A 17,577-nucleotide genomic window follows, 5' to 3' on the forward strand; every position below is an offset into this window, starting at 1 on the left:
CTTCATCTGGACTCAGCCCTGCCCTTGGGCCTTGGCAGCTAGACCCATCCCTGTATCTTTGCTCTCAAACCTATGACTCACGCCAACCCAACTTCCATGTGAGAAAATGCAAGAAATAAATGGGCAGAGGAATGAAAAATGAGCGAATGACAACTCAGATCAACCTCTACAGTGAAGTAGGCTTTTATTGGTCTGAGCGGCACTGCCCCCCTAACCCCAGACCCTGTGGCATGGCCTCTGGGGGTGCAGAGGAATGCACTGTACCGTCTGAGAGCAGCATTTGTATTTGAGAGCACAGAGGGGAGAAAGCATGGCTTTGCCAGACCCAGATAAGCTGTCCACAAGGTGGGAGATAAGTCCAATTCCCTGTTTTTGCAGCCCCCAGGTTCACAGTATGTGGTGGGCACTAGGTGTTTTCTGGGAAATCCACAGGCAGCAGATTTTCTGTAACCCCGCGTTTGTAAGACATAAATGTGGCCTGTTTCTGACAGCATGTACTCACAACATATGAGCAACACAGAACACAGTGGTGGGTTAACAGATGGATGTTGAGGTCGGCAAGCCAGAGGGTAAACCTGGAAGACCTGAAGTGTTCAAAGAAAAGAGCCTATATGAAGGTAGGATTCTCCAGCAGCTTCTTCCATGTACTTCTAGAATGACCAGCTAAGAACCTCAGCCTCCTGTCATGCACCTGCCACTTCAGAGCAAGGCCTGTGCTCATTCCATAAGCTGTCTGCACGTCCCAGTGTCTTTCTTGAGTGACAGTCACCTCTGTGATAGTGACACTTATCAACAAGACCTATCAACATACTGACCAAAGTTGACAGTAAACCCCTTATCTGGATGGTATTTCTCTTATTCATTTTATCTCTAGACAGAATGACATTACAGAAAACAGAAATAATAAGGTCATATCAATGCCTGTCTGCATAGATGAGTAGACATATACACAATGACCGGAATGCTATTTTTCTAATCACTCAACATTGATTTACATTAGAGCTCACTGTTAGCGTTGTGTGTTCTATGAGCTTTGAGAGATGTTAAATAGCATGTATCTATCGTTTTGACGTTACACAGAATAGTTTAATTGTTATGAAAAACCTATATGTTAAATATATTCATCTTTAGTTCTTTATCTTTGGTTGTCAGTCTTTTTTTTTTTTTTTTTTTTTTTTTTTTTTTTTTTTTACTGTCTCCATAGTTTTGACTTTTTCAGAATGTCATATAGTATGTAGATTTTTTTATATTGGTTTCTTTCACTTAGTAATAAATATTTAAATTTGTTCCCTATGTTTTGTGACTTGAAAAGCATTCCTTTTCAGTGCTGGATAATAGACCACTATTGAAAAAAAATAAACCACTGCTGGATATTCTGCAGCTTATTTTTTCACCCACCTACTATATTTTGGAAATTATGATTAATGCTGCTATGAACATGTCATTTATTTAAATCATCCAAAGTATCTAAATAACTTTGCATTTCACTTGGCAATTTCTATGAGTTCCTATAGCCTCAGGTTCTCACAGCATTTAATCTTGTCAGTTCTTAGGATCTTTGCTATGCTGGGAGGCATTACACATCTTGTTCACATTTTAAAAACAATTTAGATTTCCTGCCTATTAAGAGTCTTTTTAAAATGGAGACAGGAAAAAAATCAGTAATAACAACAATAAAAAAAACCCTCTTTATTATACCAGTGCTCTACCAGTAAATTACTTTTCATATTTGGTATATTATTTATCTGTATGAATGTATTTCTCTTTCAGCTTCTTCTAAAGCTGTATGGAGAGCAGTTAAGCTAGAAGAAAATTCAGAACATTCATTTGTAGCAGGCTAGAGTTCAATTATGGTTTGTTATTTGATTCAATTTGAAGAAATCAAGCCAAATGTTATCTGATCTTTTTCTTAACACAGATGTGTTGATAAATCACCCCAGGGTATTTATTTTGATGTTCTATATATTCTAGACTGATCCATAGTAATTCTATCTTTATTGCTTTCAATGGCTTCTCAGTCTTTAACTGTAGATGTCACTTATCACACCATGCACTATTCCAAGCCTGGGAAACTCCAGGACTGGAAGGAAACGTTGCTGACCTGAAAACTAGCCTTTCACCTGCTATTTCTAAGCTGCCATACTTGGACACCTTCGTTCAAACAACTCCCTTGCCAGCAGTTGCTGCAATAATGATTACTCACTGTAAAGATGCCTTGTGCACCTACAGTAGGCCACACGGGGCAATTCGTTTAATACGAGAGCTACATGGAGACAGTACATGTTTAACAAAAGCAGAGAGAAGCAGTCATGATGTACACCAGTGAAATTACACACGTCCGATGTCCTGTCTCAAAGCCCTGAAACACACTGGTGACTCTGCACTCACAGTAAAGGCTCACCTTAGTGACTGTTTCAGACCTGGTCTCTGTCTATTGCTTCTCCTCCTCCTCCTCTCTCATTCTCAGCTAACAGCTCCCATGTCAAGAGAACATAAGCTCTGTAAACAATGCCTCCTGAGCTTTCAGTCACTGGGGTGACCTTCCTCACCCTGACCTGTGTAACTGGTACCCTGCTCTCTTTGCTGTCTCAGAGTCTTACTCTGGCTGCCCCTTCAGTCTTCCCATCCCCTCACCCCTCCTTCCCTGCTTCCTACCCTTTCATCACTTAATCAGAATTAGTCTTTCAGTACAATCTCCCCCACCTCTAGTCCTTCATGACATCAAATTGCAGTTTTATTGTTCCCTTCAGAGGCAAAACTTAGCACTAATCTGCCTAGTCAGCAACCATCACCTAAGTGCCAATTACAACGAACGCTTCATTTGAGGCACTGCATAGTTGGATATTGGGCAGAGACGGGGAAAGCACTGCGTGAGCGCGTGAAGCTGAGCCTCTTCATTGCCAACTGATGGCCTCAGAATATGTCCTGAGTCCCTACTGTTAGACTGCACGTATGTGGATAGTGCAGAGAACAGTACCAGCAAGACTGAGTTTGTGCAGGCTTTGCCACAATAGGCCACTGGAAGTTGTCCAGCTTACCTCTGAGGGTGTCCAAAGACCCCAGAGATGTAGCCAGTGCCACCTAAGACCTAAGTGGAATGGTGGCAAAGAGTAGAAAGGTTGAATAGTTGAAAACAAAATCTCCTTTGCTGCCCACGTGTCATTTGCAGCCGGGCATGGAGATGGTTGTGTAGAAGGGCTTCGGATTCAGTGTATCTCAAGAAGTGCATCATGAGTCCTGGATGGGGACTTGCTGGGTCAGGGAAAGAAAGGACAGACACAGGTACAGAAAAGCCGGGGTCAGGTGGGGCGTGCACACTGTGATGGGGGTGGGGTCACCCATTGCCATCTTCACTCAGAAGCTCAGCCTGTTTATTATGTACTGCACAGGGGTTAAGGCAGCAATTGGCTAGCTGCAACTAGTAGCTTTTGTACACACTGGTCATCTCATGCTTGGACTGGAGGAAGAATGGTTGGACAGCTTTGAGTCTGACTCATATGGGGAAAGGCTTTGCCAATTTTCTGTGGGTTTGAGGCTTCATTCTTGTCATGGCTGTGCCCATGTCAACAATACACATTCGCTCAAGACTTCACTTACTCAGAGTTTCTGCCACTCCCTACAAAGAAGATGTATCTACAGGGATCAGGAGGGAGGGGAAGAGAGAGAGAGAGAGACAGACAGACAGACAGACAGACAGGCAGACAGGCAGACAGGCAGAGACAGAGACAGAGAGAGACAGAGAACATTCACTGTTGGCAGAGGAAACCACACTCCTTCCTGGTGTTTCTCAAAGTTGAGTAAAGGAAATATCAGTCTGAAAGAGAAAAAGCACATGGGCAACTGTCAGCCTAACCTTGTGGCCAGTGATGCTAAGGTTTTGTGGATCAAAACATACTCCAAACACCTGCTTAAGGCTCCAGGGAAGTCTGAGAGTCTGAGCTCAATAATGGTGCAAACAAAGTACTTCTCCTTTTTATCAATAAAGCAAGCAAAACATGAGGCAATTTTTGTGCTTAGCTTAAGCAAATGCAAGTGTGGTGAGGGGATACAGCTGGTGTTACGTCTTACCATGTTTGGGCGTGTGAAAGGAGTCAAGTATATCCCTCCCAGGCCTTTGTCTTTCTTTTTTTTTTTTTTTTTTAAGTTGGAAAATAACTTTATTTTCTATGAGGAGCAGGCCAGCACCCCATCAGAACTTCTGAAACTGCTTCTTGGTGCCAGCAGCCTTGGTGACCTTGAGTATATTGAACCGAACTGTCTTGCTCAGGGGCCTGCACTCTCCCACAGTGACAATGTTGCCAATCTGCACATCCCTGAAACAGGGGGACAGGTGCACAGACATGTTCTTGTGGCGCTTCTCAAAGTGATTGTACTTCCAGATGTAATGGAGGTAGTCCCGGCAGATGACAATGGTCCTCTGCATCTTCATCTTTGTATGACACCAGGCAGGATCCAACCTCAGATAGAGACATTACGCGTGAAGGGGCATTTCTTGTCTATATAGGTGCCCTCGATGGTCTCCTTGGGCGTCTTGAAGCCTAGACCAATGTTTTTGTAGTACCGAGGGAGTTTTTCCTTGCTGGTTTCTCCCAGCAAAACACGTTTCTTGTTTTGAAAGATTGTAGGTTGCTTTTGGTAAGCACGCTCCGTCTGAATGTCTGCCATCTTCCCGGCAGCCTGAGAGAAAGAGCTTGTCTTTCTTACAGAGATAACGAGAACCTTCCAGGGAGTTCCCTTCATGCCCTTGCTTTCAAGTGCATTCACTTAGCACAGAACATACACTCCTTTCCAGAAGGCCACCTTATGGGAAGAACATTCTGTACTCTGCCTTATCCATAGTGCACAGTAAATCCACAGCTTCCTTCCACAGACTCCTATAGGAAATAACTTCATTTGTAGGAGTAGTACAGAAAACTCGAGAGTCAGTTCAGACTTTGTAGGCCTGCTGTATATGTTAGGTTTTCATTGCAGGGACAGGTGCCTGAGCAGAACAATTTAAGTAGGACATGCTCATTTCATTCCATGAATTCAAACATTTTAGGCCATGGCTCACTGACTCTAACGCTATGGACCTGAGGCAACAGTGAACTTCACAGTGATGAGTATGTGGTGGGGGACTACATCATGGTACACAGGAGGCAGGGGGAAAAAAGCAAAGGCTCACAAATGTGGTACATCTTTCCAGGGTATCCCTCAGTGACCTAGTTTCCTACAACTAAATCCTACCTCTTGGTAACAACCACGTTAGGAATCCAGCGAGAGCTTAGTCCACCAATTGGTCCAGAGACCTCAGAAGCCTCTCACCTTTCTACAGAGCCACCAGCTGGAGAGCAAATGTTCAGCCTTGAGGGCAGACATATCTCAAGCAAACAGCAGGTGTGCATTTTAAACATGGGGAGCAGTTTAACTGGAGTTGTCTCTTGGAGCCTTGGCACATATACACATGTAACTCTTTATGGACCAAAGTAAATCAAATGAGGCTTGAGACTTGAGATAGCAAGAATGTCCAGCCAAGCATGGTGGAAGTCCCCAGTGCTGGGGAGGCAGAGGCAGGAGCATCTCTGAGTTCCAGCCTGATCTACAAATTGAGTTCCAGAATAGCCAAGGATACACAGAGAAACCCTGTCTCAGGAAAAAAGAAAAAAAGAAGGTCAGAAAGAAAGAAACAAAGGGAAGGAAAGAAAGGAGGAAAGAAAGAAAAGAAATAGCAAGAACAACAAAGCTCCCACAGGCCTTCAAATCAACCATCTGCAGCCAAACCTCCGCTCCAAAAGAATCTCATCAAACGTTACAAATTGTAGCATGAACCCCAAATCTTGCACAGCACTCGGAATTCAGGTCTACAGTGAACCTTTAAATTGGCAGGATACTGGTGTGATGAAACCTTGATTTTCCAACTTTCCTTGCTCCTTATGAAAGTCAGCCTGGCTTAGTAAGACTCTGTGGGAAAATGGTCTCATAAAGACTGGCAATAAAATGAAAGATTGCCCAGGGAGCATGATGTTTTGATGATAGAGAAACAAAGCTGGCAAAAAAAAAGGGGAGTAAGATTTGCATTTTTCAGCAATAAATTTCCACTCACCTTTTCCTGCGCAGGTGCTGCCTGCTGAGATATAGGTAAAACCCAATAGGTTTCAAGAATGTTGGCCTTGTTTCAAGTCATAGTCCTTGTATATATACCTGTTTGTCACATACTTTGGAAATTTGGGGTTTCATAACACCAATGCTGTGCAAATTTAGGTTCACTGCAGACATTAGCTCTGAATAGTGTACAAGATTTGGGGTTCATTCTATAATTTGTAATGTTTAATGAGTATCTTTTGAGTTGGAAATTGGGCTGTAGATTCTTGATTTGAAAGCTTTTTGTTTGTTTGATTGGTTGGTTTGGTTTTTTTTTTTTTTTTTTTTTTTTTTTTTTTTTGAGGGGGTAGGGATTCTTTGCAAACTGAAATCTGTGAGCTTGATACAAAATCCTGTAATGTACATTTGAATTAGTACAATATTAACAGAATTGCATTACAGTAAATTCAGACCACTTTTACCATGGATCTTGTCCCACAAAAGTAGTAAGATTTTAACGTAAGCTGCAACCTAGTACCCCAAAATAACTCAAAGTAGGTGTGTCTGTAAAAGGTTACTTTAAGAAAAAAAATGAATCAAAAATCATCTACCTTTGATACACAGTTAAATTAAATCACAATTCTGTAGTCAAACAGAAAAAAAAAAACCCCCACCATAATAGATACAAGTTCCTGGCCACATAAGACATCTATGGTCTAATAAGCTGTAATTGTAATTGTTTTTCTGTTTCCAGCTCATATCACTCCCTGAAGCTACCTGGCCTCTCTCTCCTCTGCAAACTACCTCAGCAAGGCCAGCAATGACCTGGTTGTAAGCCACATAGAAATGTTTTAGTTGCATCATTAGATTCTGCTTGGCCTCCTTGGCATCCCCTTCACAGCTGTTCAGACCATGCCCACCCATTTCTGGAAAACCTTTAGCAGCTATACAGTCCTGGTAGGACATGGTTTTAAACACATAACAGAGCAACAAAGATAAAATTCTTATTGGCTGATTCCTCCTCTTTTCCAGCCTCTACTCTTATCTCCTTAGCCTTAGGCTTTGGATGGCCTTTCCTTGGTTCCCCAAACCCTGATCAGTGTGAGCCACTGACACTGCCAAGGGCTCTTTCCCACACTTCCCTGCCTTGTGCCTATTTGCCCTGCAGTCTCATCTTTGGCATCCTTTCCTCTGCAGGCCTTGAGTTCCAGCTATGAGTCTGGAGATCTTGTCCTGTGCTTCTATAGGGCTTTGATTATTCATCACACAGGGTTACTGAGATTGTTAATTTTGTCTGTCATGGTTGGAGTGAGAGGCCCAAGGTTAGGAAGCCATGCTCTGTGTTTGGATGTGGACCATCCTGTTCTGCCACACCCGTCCCAGTACCATAGACCCATGACTCTAAAACTGTGAGCCCAAATAAGGTCTTCCTTCATCCTTAAGTCTAACTAAAACAGTAACCCGCATCAGGTGGCCTGTCTGGATACCTCACCTACATAGACCCATGAGACTAACTCTGACCAAGAGATATTTCTAATGCAGTTCTCAGCACAATGCGATTTTCTCATAACTAGCACCCAAAGGCTCCATACAGCATGGTTTATGTGGCGCCTAGCATGCACCACACAAACCAGATAAATGCCTGCAATCCCAGCGCTTGGAAGGCAGAGGCAAGAGGATCAGAAGTTTAAGGTCAAAGTTGACTACACATAAGTTCTAGGACAAGTAGATGAGTGAGAGTCTACTTAAAAAAAAAAAAAGCCAGATATGCTAAGTAATTATCATTCCGATTAAGATTACATTTATTAAAGACCTACTTGGGGAGCATGCTTTGTAAAACAGTGGATGGTTGAAGCCACCATCGCAGTAAGGAGCAACCTCAACCACAGACGCACAGACTCAAAGTCAGAATGCATAGACTGAAGAAGTGCCTTGGGGGTTCAAAGCCTGACCTAGATGCTGTTTGACAGACCTGGCTCAGCCTCACACTGACCATGCCTTGTTCAGTTAAGTGCCTGCATCACCTAAGGGTGGAGGACAGTTCTGAGAAGTGTGCTGTCCATAATCCAGACATCACTAGGGTCCTGACATAAACCTAGAGGGCACAGGCCAGTCACACTATAAGGTCTCTTATACAACCAAAGAATGTTGTCAAACCAAGAAGCACACAGTGGCTGCCAGCATACCATGGCATACTGTTTTGCAGTAAATTCCTTTTTAAATAATTAGAAAGAGGGTGTTCTGAAATTAACTATGAAAATATAGTGTAGCAAGTGCATCGTCCAGCAGCATAGTGGATTATCAAGGACTTTCCATTGTCCAGAACTGCTATGTACTGGGGCAGCACAGCAGGTTTAAAATCATCACCACAAGTGTGTGACTGGCACATTGCACTCTGCTATTAGGATGGCAAGAACATCACTTGACAACAGGAGCTTTTCAGTTCTATTATGGGATTGCCTCTGTATTGTGTGGAGAGTTGTTGCATGAACTGTCGTACAGCATTGTGATGACACAGTATAATATTGGGACATCTTTAAAAAAAAAAAAAAAAAAGATTTTTGGTTGAGGAGAGACTTCTTTCCAAGTAGGCAAAGCAGCGTGGTTCAAAGGGGATTAGAGCTCAGTTCTCAGCGTAGACATCAGATGACTTAGAATCATCTGTACCTCCAGCTCCAAAGGAGCTAGTGGCTTTTTCTGACCTCTCTGGGCAGCCAAGGACGTACTTGTGCATACACACAGAGAGACACGAGTACATGCACGTTAATAAAAATAATTTTTTCTTTAGAAATCACCTGGGAGACAAGCCACTGGGCATGTCTCAGGCTGTGCGGGGCGGGGGGGGGGGGAAATTAAGGTAGAAAGATGCATTCGAATGTGTGCAGTACCGTTCTTGGACTGGGGCTCCTGGCAGTGTACAGAGCGGCGAAATTGAGCACCAGCACCTATCCCTTCTTTGTTGCAGATGCAATATAACAAGCTTCCTAATGGTCATGCTGCCATGCCTTCCCCGCTATGACGGACTGTCTCTCCAAACTGGGAGCCAATGCACCCTTCTGTGGTGGTTTGAATGAGAATGTTCCCCAATAGGCTCAGATATTTAAAGACTTAGTCCCCAGTTGAGTCATTTGGGAAAGTTTAGGAGATGCCACCTTGCCGAAGGACATATGTCACAGGGTGTGGGAAGGCGAGGCGGGAGGGGCAGGTGGTGCTTTGAGAATGAAAAGCCTTGCCTACCTCCATAGCACTCTCTGCTTTGAGTTCGTGTTCGACAATGTGAGATCTCAGCTTTCTGTTCCTGCCACTATGCCTCCTGCTTGCATCCATGCTTCTCCACCATGATGGATTCTCACTCCTCTGGATGCACAGGTCCAAATAAACTTTTCTCTCTGTAAGTTGCTTTGCTCATGGTACTTTGTCACAGCAAGGATCTAATATTCCTACCAACTTTTGATGACCAAGAAATGATCACTGAGACAGCCTAGCTCTTAAGATGTAAAACCACAGAAAAGTGCTATAGACACCAAAGTGCTGTGAGAATGTGCCATATAAGATACTGAAAAAAACAAAACAAAACAAAGCAAAACCTAAAAACACTGCAGGGCATGCTCTGGCTGGAAAAAAAAAGAAAAAAAGAAAAAGACAGAAAGATAGACAGGCAGCAAGGGAGGAAGGAAAGAAGGAAGGAGGGACAGGCAGCAGGACATAAGCAGTGAAAAAATGAGTTCAGCAAGGCAGAATCCCAGAAATGTTCCAGGGACACGCAAACACTGAATGTGGTCTGTGTCGAGGGAGTCCAAAGCCAAATGTGTATCTGCAACATCTACCGTGTAAAAACTGGACAAGTTAGTATTCCACAAGCAACATCTGTTTCCTTACATCCCTTTCTGCACTCAGAACCGACAGCATTTTACCCGCAAAGCCTGACATACTCCGGGGCTTAGAGTAAGACTTGTTTTTCAACAGTTTGCGTCACTGAGTGCCAAAACTACATTGCCCTAACCTCAATATCTATTAAGCTAGATTGCTTCAACCCACTGTCTCAATGAGCCATTTTTATAACTAGCCAGAAAACACAGCAAAAGAAGCAACCACCCTTCTCTCAAGGGCTTACACTGTCTCTGGATGCTATAACTGAATGTCTGGACATTTGTTGTTGTTGTTGTTTTCAATATAAGTCTTTTATTGTTCCCAAAGACATTCAAATAGTACGTATAATGTAGGATCTTGTTTCTGGGACTGAGTAACTTCCATCTTACTCATCAGCCTGCTGCACTGTTTCCTTTTCAGACACATTCTGAAGATCAAAAACTTACTGATCTTTTTTTTTTTTTTTTAAACTGTTATGGCATCCTGAATCAGTGCAGCTGAATTTGAAATAAGTTCAATATCATTTCCTCCCAGGGTTAATTCATCCTTCTGGACTTAAGAGACAGAAAAAGCAACAGCTGTCCTTCTTATCCGAATCCTCAGATGTATTTTTCATCCAAGAAATTTCGGATTTCAAGCAAAGACCCATTCTCCTGAAAGGACGCCGTTGATGGGAAAGTGAGCCTACACAGACCTCATCTTGTAACGGAAGGCCAGCGTGACACCCTAGATTATGTTTTGAGCGTGGCTGCAGATGGTTCTGACAGTGGCCAGTTCCTTCCTGTTACCCATCATTCGTCAGCCTGGAGCCTCTTCATTTTCTTTCCAAGAAGACCCAGCTCGATACTGATGTGACTGAAGTCTCTCTGCAGAGTTCCCCTGGGCCCCTTCAATAGGATGCACCCCTTCAGAGTGACGGTGACATTTTCTGGGATGCTGACAGTCTGATTGCTGAGAATGGTCTTCGTTCTCGCTGTGGACTGGACAGAGCATGACTGGGCATTTGTGAAGGCGTACTGGGTCATGGTCTGGAGGCTGGCCCATCCTCAGCATTTGGTAAAGGCCTCTGACCGGGTCCTGGCAAGGTGGAAGAGAGAACAAACCCATGAACACTTGCTCTGTAAGAAAGCCGTCACCGTGCCCTTAAATGGCTGGATCACCCTGAAAGGATGCTGCCCCTTGATACCATTGCCCAGGTGACCAAGTTTCTCGCACATGAATCTGTGAGGGACATGTTAAAACTTCTGCACTGGCTAAGTTTAGAAAACCTTAAAGACATCTCCACAACATGAGGCAAGTACTTGTCATATTTAAGTCCCAATAACTACACAGCTGCAACGCTGTTCTTCAGGCCACATTACAAACCACACCCACATCCTTATTGCTAGCCGTGGGCTACAGCAGTGACGCTAGTACAGATCAAAAGGATATTGGCTTAGAATTCAGGAACAACCTCCCTTTTACTCATGAATGTCGGGCTCATTGGAGAAACCATTTGATTCAGCTGAAGGCAATTGAAGACCCAGAATCCAAACAGGTCAATGTATACTTTGACCCATTCTCTCCTGAGCATTCGAGCCTCTTCTGTTGTAGGCGTTCTTTCCTAGTCTCCTCAGCCTTTGAAAGAACACCAACAGGGCTGGAGAGATGGCTCCAAGCTTAAAAGCATTGTCCAGAGTTCAATTCACAGCAGCCACACAGTAGCTCATGATCATCTATGATGAGATCTGGTGCCCTCTTCTGGAGTGCAGGTGTACATGCAGGCACAATACTCTACGAACAATAACTAAATAAATCTTTAAAAGAAAAGAAAAAGAAAGAACAGCAACAGAAAAGCAGTGACAGTTGTAGGCCCATACCAAAAAAAAAAAAAAACCCTACTTTCTAGCATGGTTTGGTGGCATATTCCTACAATCCCAGAACCTGAGAGGCCAAGAGGATGACAAGTTCTGGTCCATGATGGTCTATGTTATAAGACCAAGACAAAAAAAAGACTCGAAAAGACAGAGCAATGCCCAGAGGATGCATCCCTCCTCCTCTGGTCAAGGCAATGATGAAACCAGATGGCAGAAGAGAAAGAGTCTAAAACATCAGAGAGTCTACCACAGACATGCCAGATGGCAAAGTGGTAGTGACCAGAAGTAGGAGGGGCACAGGACAACCGTCTAGAGTTGTGAACTACTGTCTGCTATGATCAAATCTGTCTTTATACGTGTGCGTGCACATACACAAAAAGTCACCAAACTGTTTGCTTAAGATCTGAGCACAGCCCCGTATCTAAACCAGACCTCAAGTGCAAAGCTAAGGGGAGAGGAGCCTGCATACACAAATGCTTTTCCCATCCACCCTTTCACTAATTCTCTGGACTTCTGAAAGTGGCATATTCAGAAGCCAGAACATAGGATCAACCCAAACCAGGAAGACAGTGGTGTTGAGGCTGACTTGTCTCCTCCTCCCTGATACCCCAGGATACCTTAAAAGCAGCTCAAAAAGAGAGAGTGAAAAGGCCAGGGTGAGTCAAAAGAAACAATCCTAACACTCACCCTCAATCCCAGGCTTGAAAACGCTCATCTCATGAAAGTAACTACATTTGGCCAGGGCAGTGGTGGTGCATGCCTCTAATCCCAGCACTCGGGAGGCAAAGGCAGGCGGATCATTGTGAGTTCAAGGCTAGCCTGGTCTATAAGGTGAGTCCAGGATAATCAAGGCTACACAGAGAAACTCTGTCTTGAAAAACCAAAAAGAAAGAAAGAAAGAAAGTTACTACATTTGGAAAGTCATTGCCCTGTGGCTTTAAGTCCTCTGGCTCGTAGCCAGACACCAGCCCATACACCTGACAAGTCCAGAGAGCTAACACCCCTGGGCTGGTCACTTCTGACATAATTTCACAACTGCACTGCAGTGACCTGCTGCGTAGATTCGTCACCAGGAATGTGCCAAATTGCATTCCTTTTGGTAGTGGTGCTACATTATTTCAAATTGAAGGAATGATTCCTTTGAGGGTATCAGTTAAGCCCAGCAAAATGAAATAAAAATGACAGATCTGCTCAAATACTGAGACGTTGCCCTGTTTCCCAGTGTTCCCTACTTCAGCATCCCTTTTTCTTCCTGCCACTATTCAGACAACTGGATTTCTTGTTCTCTGCTCCTTAGGAAAAAGAATGTGTCAGGAGATAGCAAAACATAGAAGAGCTCATTCCTGGGTTTAAAGCTTTAAAATGTAGGTCACATGGAGACCCAACAGAGCCATGGCAAATATAAGGGCCTGGGGGCACTGCCTAGGATGCCTGGAATGTTTCAGCTCATACTAGCCCACTTCCAAACCTTGGAAAGAGTCCAAAGAAAGACCCAAGGCCACAGAAACCAAAAAGAAGCTAACAGATCTTGTCCCCTGATCTGGAAGGACTCACAAGCCCCCAGGCAGCCCAGTGGTTCTTGAGAGGAAAGATGTGGAAGGCTCCCTGGATGGATAAAAAGGAGACCTCTCAGGAATATTGTCTGTGTGGTACCTGAGCAGATGACACTGGACACAGCGCATAGGCTTTACTGTGCTCTGGAATAGTAACCACACGGAAAGATTTCTCTGCTCACCCGCTAAAGGCACAGTAGTAGTCAGGGATGAAAATGAAGGAGGTCCTGGGCAGATAAGACTGACCTTTGGGTCAGTTGCATGTGTGCACCTGGATTAGGTAAGAGGATGGTCACTCCTCCACACCATGCCGGGATCCACCACTATGTTTTTGGTTTGGTTTGGGTTTTTTTGTTTGTTTGTTTGTTTTTTGTTTTCTTTCTTTTTTTTTTTTTTTTTTTTTTTTTTTGAGACAGGACTTCCCTGTGTGGCCTTGACTGCCCTGGACTCTATTTGTAGACCAGGCTGGCCTCAAACTCACAGAGATCTGCCTGCCTCTGCCTCCCTGAGTGCTGAGATGACAGGCATGTGCCACTCCGCCTGGCTCCAAAACTATGTTTTTAATAAAATAAAGTAAAATGCCGTGTAGACGGGATTTCAACCCTCTTGGTTCTCAGCTCCCTCTACCTCCTATGTCACTGCACTTAAAAATAGAACTGCAGAGCTGAGGGTGGTGGCACATGCCTTTAGTCCAAGTACTCAGGAAGCAGAGGCAGGAGGATCTCTGTGAGTTTATAGGCTAGTCTGGTCTACAGAATGAGTTCTAGGACAGCCAGGGCTGTTACAGAGAAGCCCTGTCTTGAAAAAACAAAAACAAAAAAAGATTGAGATTTCAGACAGTCTGATATTTAAGTCTGCTGCATGTCCAGGCCCAAATCTAGCTGGACAATTAACATCACTTTGTCTCAGGGCATTTCCCTGGAAATGTCAAGAAACAAACAAACAGAAAAAAATGAAATAATAGTGTTAAAAGTATACAACTGAAAAATACAATGTCACCAGGCGGTGGTGGCACACACCTTTAATCCCAGTATAGGCAGGTGGAGCATTGTGAGTTCGAGGCCAGGCTAGTCTACAAAGTGAGTGCAGGACAGCCAAGGCTGCACAGAGAAATCCCATCTTGAAGAACAAAAACAATAGGGAAGTAGGTGGATCCAGAGGGTCCTAGAAACCTACAAGAGGAACATTATGATGGATGGATCTGAGCCCAGGGGTTCTGCTTGATCAAAGGCACCAACCAAGGACAAAACGTGCAGTCATCATCAAACCTCTACCCAGATCTAACCAAGGGACAGAACATTCTCCACAGTTAAGTGGAGACTGGGGACTGACTTTCACAGGATCTCTGGTGCCCCATATTTGGCCATGTCCCTTTGTGGGGGAGGCCCAATGGCACTCGGAGGAAGGATAGCGGACTACCAAGAAGAGACTTGATACCCTAGCACCATACTCAGGGGGAGGAGGTCCCCCTCGGTCACAGTCACAGGGAAGGGGGTTTGGGGTGAAAGTGGGAGGGAGGGAGCAATGGGAGCATGTATGGGATGGGATAGAAAATGAGATGTAATATGAATTATTTTATTCTTCAATAAAAATGTGTAAAAAAAAAAGAAAGAAAGAAAAATAAAAACAAACAAACAAAAAAGTCCACAAATTAAAATTACACATAAGTTTGCCATTTTTGTAATATGTTTTGATGGTTTGCTATAAAATTCTCTTCCACTGTAATTCTTGTCATTGACAATGTACTCTCTGTAAATACATACAAGAAAGATCATGTGAGAGAATATAATGTTAACAGTCCTGACAGGTGCAGATAATGTGACAGAGCAACTGTGAAGATCTCATCCACATTGCAAGCCCTGAAATAAAGAGAAGTGAGAGTAAAGAGTATTTAGGTTCAAATGAGAGCAGGTTTTTTGTTTCGTTTGTTTATTTGTTTTTGTTTTTGTATATCTAAGGCTTCTGGGAAAACTAATGGCGGTGACCTCATAACCTGGGCTGCTCCTCTGGCAGCTCAGTTTACTCAAGACAGGTGGATCTGGGCCCAGAGGTCCTGCTCAAACTATGGCACCAGCCAAGGACAATACGTGCAGTAAACTTCATATTCCTACCCAGATCTAGCCAATGGACAGGACATTCTCCTCAGCTGACTTTCACACGAACTCTGGTGCCCCATACTTGACCATGACCCCTGGATGGGGAGGCCTGGTGGCACTCAGAGGAAGGATAGCAGGCTACTAAGAAGAGACTTGATACCCTATGAGCATATACAAGGGGAGGAAGTCCCCCTCAGTCACAGTCATAGGGAAGGCGAGTAAGGGAAAAATGGGAGGGAGGAATGGGAGGATACAAGGGATAGGATAACAATTGAGATGTAATATGAATAAATTAATAAAATTTTTTTTTTAAAAGATTAACTCTTTTTCTCAAAATGAGCTGTTTCTCTTTAACTCTTTTACCCTGGATGGCTGTCTGCTCTGCCCAGCTTCCCAGTCTGCCCAGGGGCTGTGGGAACTTGGCACCAAAAATGCACAGGGTGGGGTGAGGTGGCAATTTCAGGAAGCTCTGGCTCTCGGTTATGAGGTCTGAGCTCTTTTGCTCTCCCTTTTCCAGTGACACTGCTCACTTTCCAAGCGCCTCCATCTCCACCCACAAAGTCTCTAGTTGCACAGCCAGCTGCAATCCTTTCAAAAATGAGAGAATTGAGTGACTTTCTGATTTTCCTATTTTATCCTTTGTTTGTTTGTTTGTTTCTCAGGCCCCTCCATATCCACTCACAATTTTTCCATCTGTTCAACCGTTCTCCCAATCTTTTCTGAAACAGAATACAGGAAGAAGATGAAGCAAAAACAGAAAATTCCCCTGGGAACGAAGCGGGAGAGAACCCAGGGGCAGAGAGAGGCTTCAGGACGCCTTTTGTTGACACCCTCAAACAGTATATTAATGTCCTCGTACTCGGCTGGCTCCTCTATGGCATTAGACAACAGGGGGAAGAGAAAGTAAAGAAAGCAGAAGTCAAGACAGAAAAGCTCAATTTTCGGACGCAAGCATTCATTGACATAAGAAATGTATGTTGTCTCGTGTTGTGTTTTCATTCCCCTCTTCAGATTTTTCTACAGATTTCTTACAAATGAAAATGCTTTTTACTGTATAAAAGGAAATGAGGAAAAATTATCAAGAATTGACTTCTAATCATGATTTAACCTTAAATATATAGCTACTAATTATCAAAATAGTGTAAGCAAGAGCACGTAGAAGAGGATGTGCTGGCATAACTTCAGGATCTAGTGGAGGTGCGGTTTTGTTTTGTGTTTTTGAGGAAGGGCCCCACTTGGTAGTCTTGTCTGGTCCGGGCTGGAACATTGTTGCTATGTAAACCAGGCCTCAAACTTACTGAAACCACTTCCGCCTCCTGAGTGCTGGGATTAAAGGTGTGCACCACTATATCTGGAAGAATGCTTTTTATTTAGTCAGCTTCTCTATGGACCCGAGTTTCTTATAATAATATGTATTGGGGTTGGTTTGTTTGTTTGTTTGTTTGTTTGTTTGTTTGTTTTGCATTTTTATCATTATAGCTATAATTGTTCTTATTTAAAAACAATTTTTTTACCTAAATGTTTGCTTATTTACATATTTTTGTTTTGCTTTGTTTTTATTTATTTTTTAAAGAATTTTCAAATTCAAATACATTTTTATCGTGTTCTTCCCCTCTCCCAGGTCCCTCCAGATCCTCTTTTTCTCCCTACCAAACCAATTTTAAGTTCTTTCTCATATTCCTCTCTTTCTTTCTATTTTTGGGAGGGGCGGTTTGAGACAGGGTTTCTCTGTTGTAGCCTTGGCTGTCCGGGACTTGCTTTGTAGACCAAGCTGTCCTCGAACTTACAGCAGCTAGATACTCCAGGGACCTATGGTAAAACCAAATAATAGTGGCCTAAAAACAAAACTGTAGTGATAGAATGACTCGTACTGATAGTCTGTTATAGTCATAGACCAGTGTCTTATTCAGCGACCAGCAGGGACCCTTCCTCCTGCAGCAGATGGGAGTAAATACAAAGGCTCCCAGTCAGACACTAAGCCAAGACTGAGAGACTTCAGAACACTCAGCTCTAACTGGGATGTCTTCATCAAGCCCCTCCCTCCAAAGCTCGGGGAATCCCACAGAAAAGGAGACAGAGTATAAAAGCCAAGGGGGCTGAAGGACATCAGGAAAACAAGGCCTGGCCAGGAGGTGGTGTCAC

The 17,577-nt window shown here is 43.6% G+C and overlaps 2 pseudogenes; both read right to left on the reverse strand.

Moving 5' to 3' along the window:
* Nucleotides 1-4,119: 4,119 nt before the first annotated feature.
* Nucleotides 4,120-4,702, reverse strand: LOC127206293 (40S ribosomal protein S11-like; annotated as a pseudogene).
* Nucleotides 4,703-10,315: 5,613 nt separating this feature from the next.
* Nucleotides 10,316-10,955, reverse strand: LOC127206179 (60S ribosomal protein L9-like; annotated as a pseudogene).
* Nucleotides 10,956-17,577: the final 6,622 nt, after the last annotated feature.

Source organism: Acomys russatus, chromosome 23, assembly GCF_903995435.1.
Source record: "Acomys russatus chromosome 23, mAcoRus1.1, whole genome shotgun sequence".
NCBI lineage: Eukaryota > Metazoa > Chordata > Mammalia > Rodentia > Muridae > Acomys > Acomys russatus.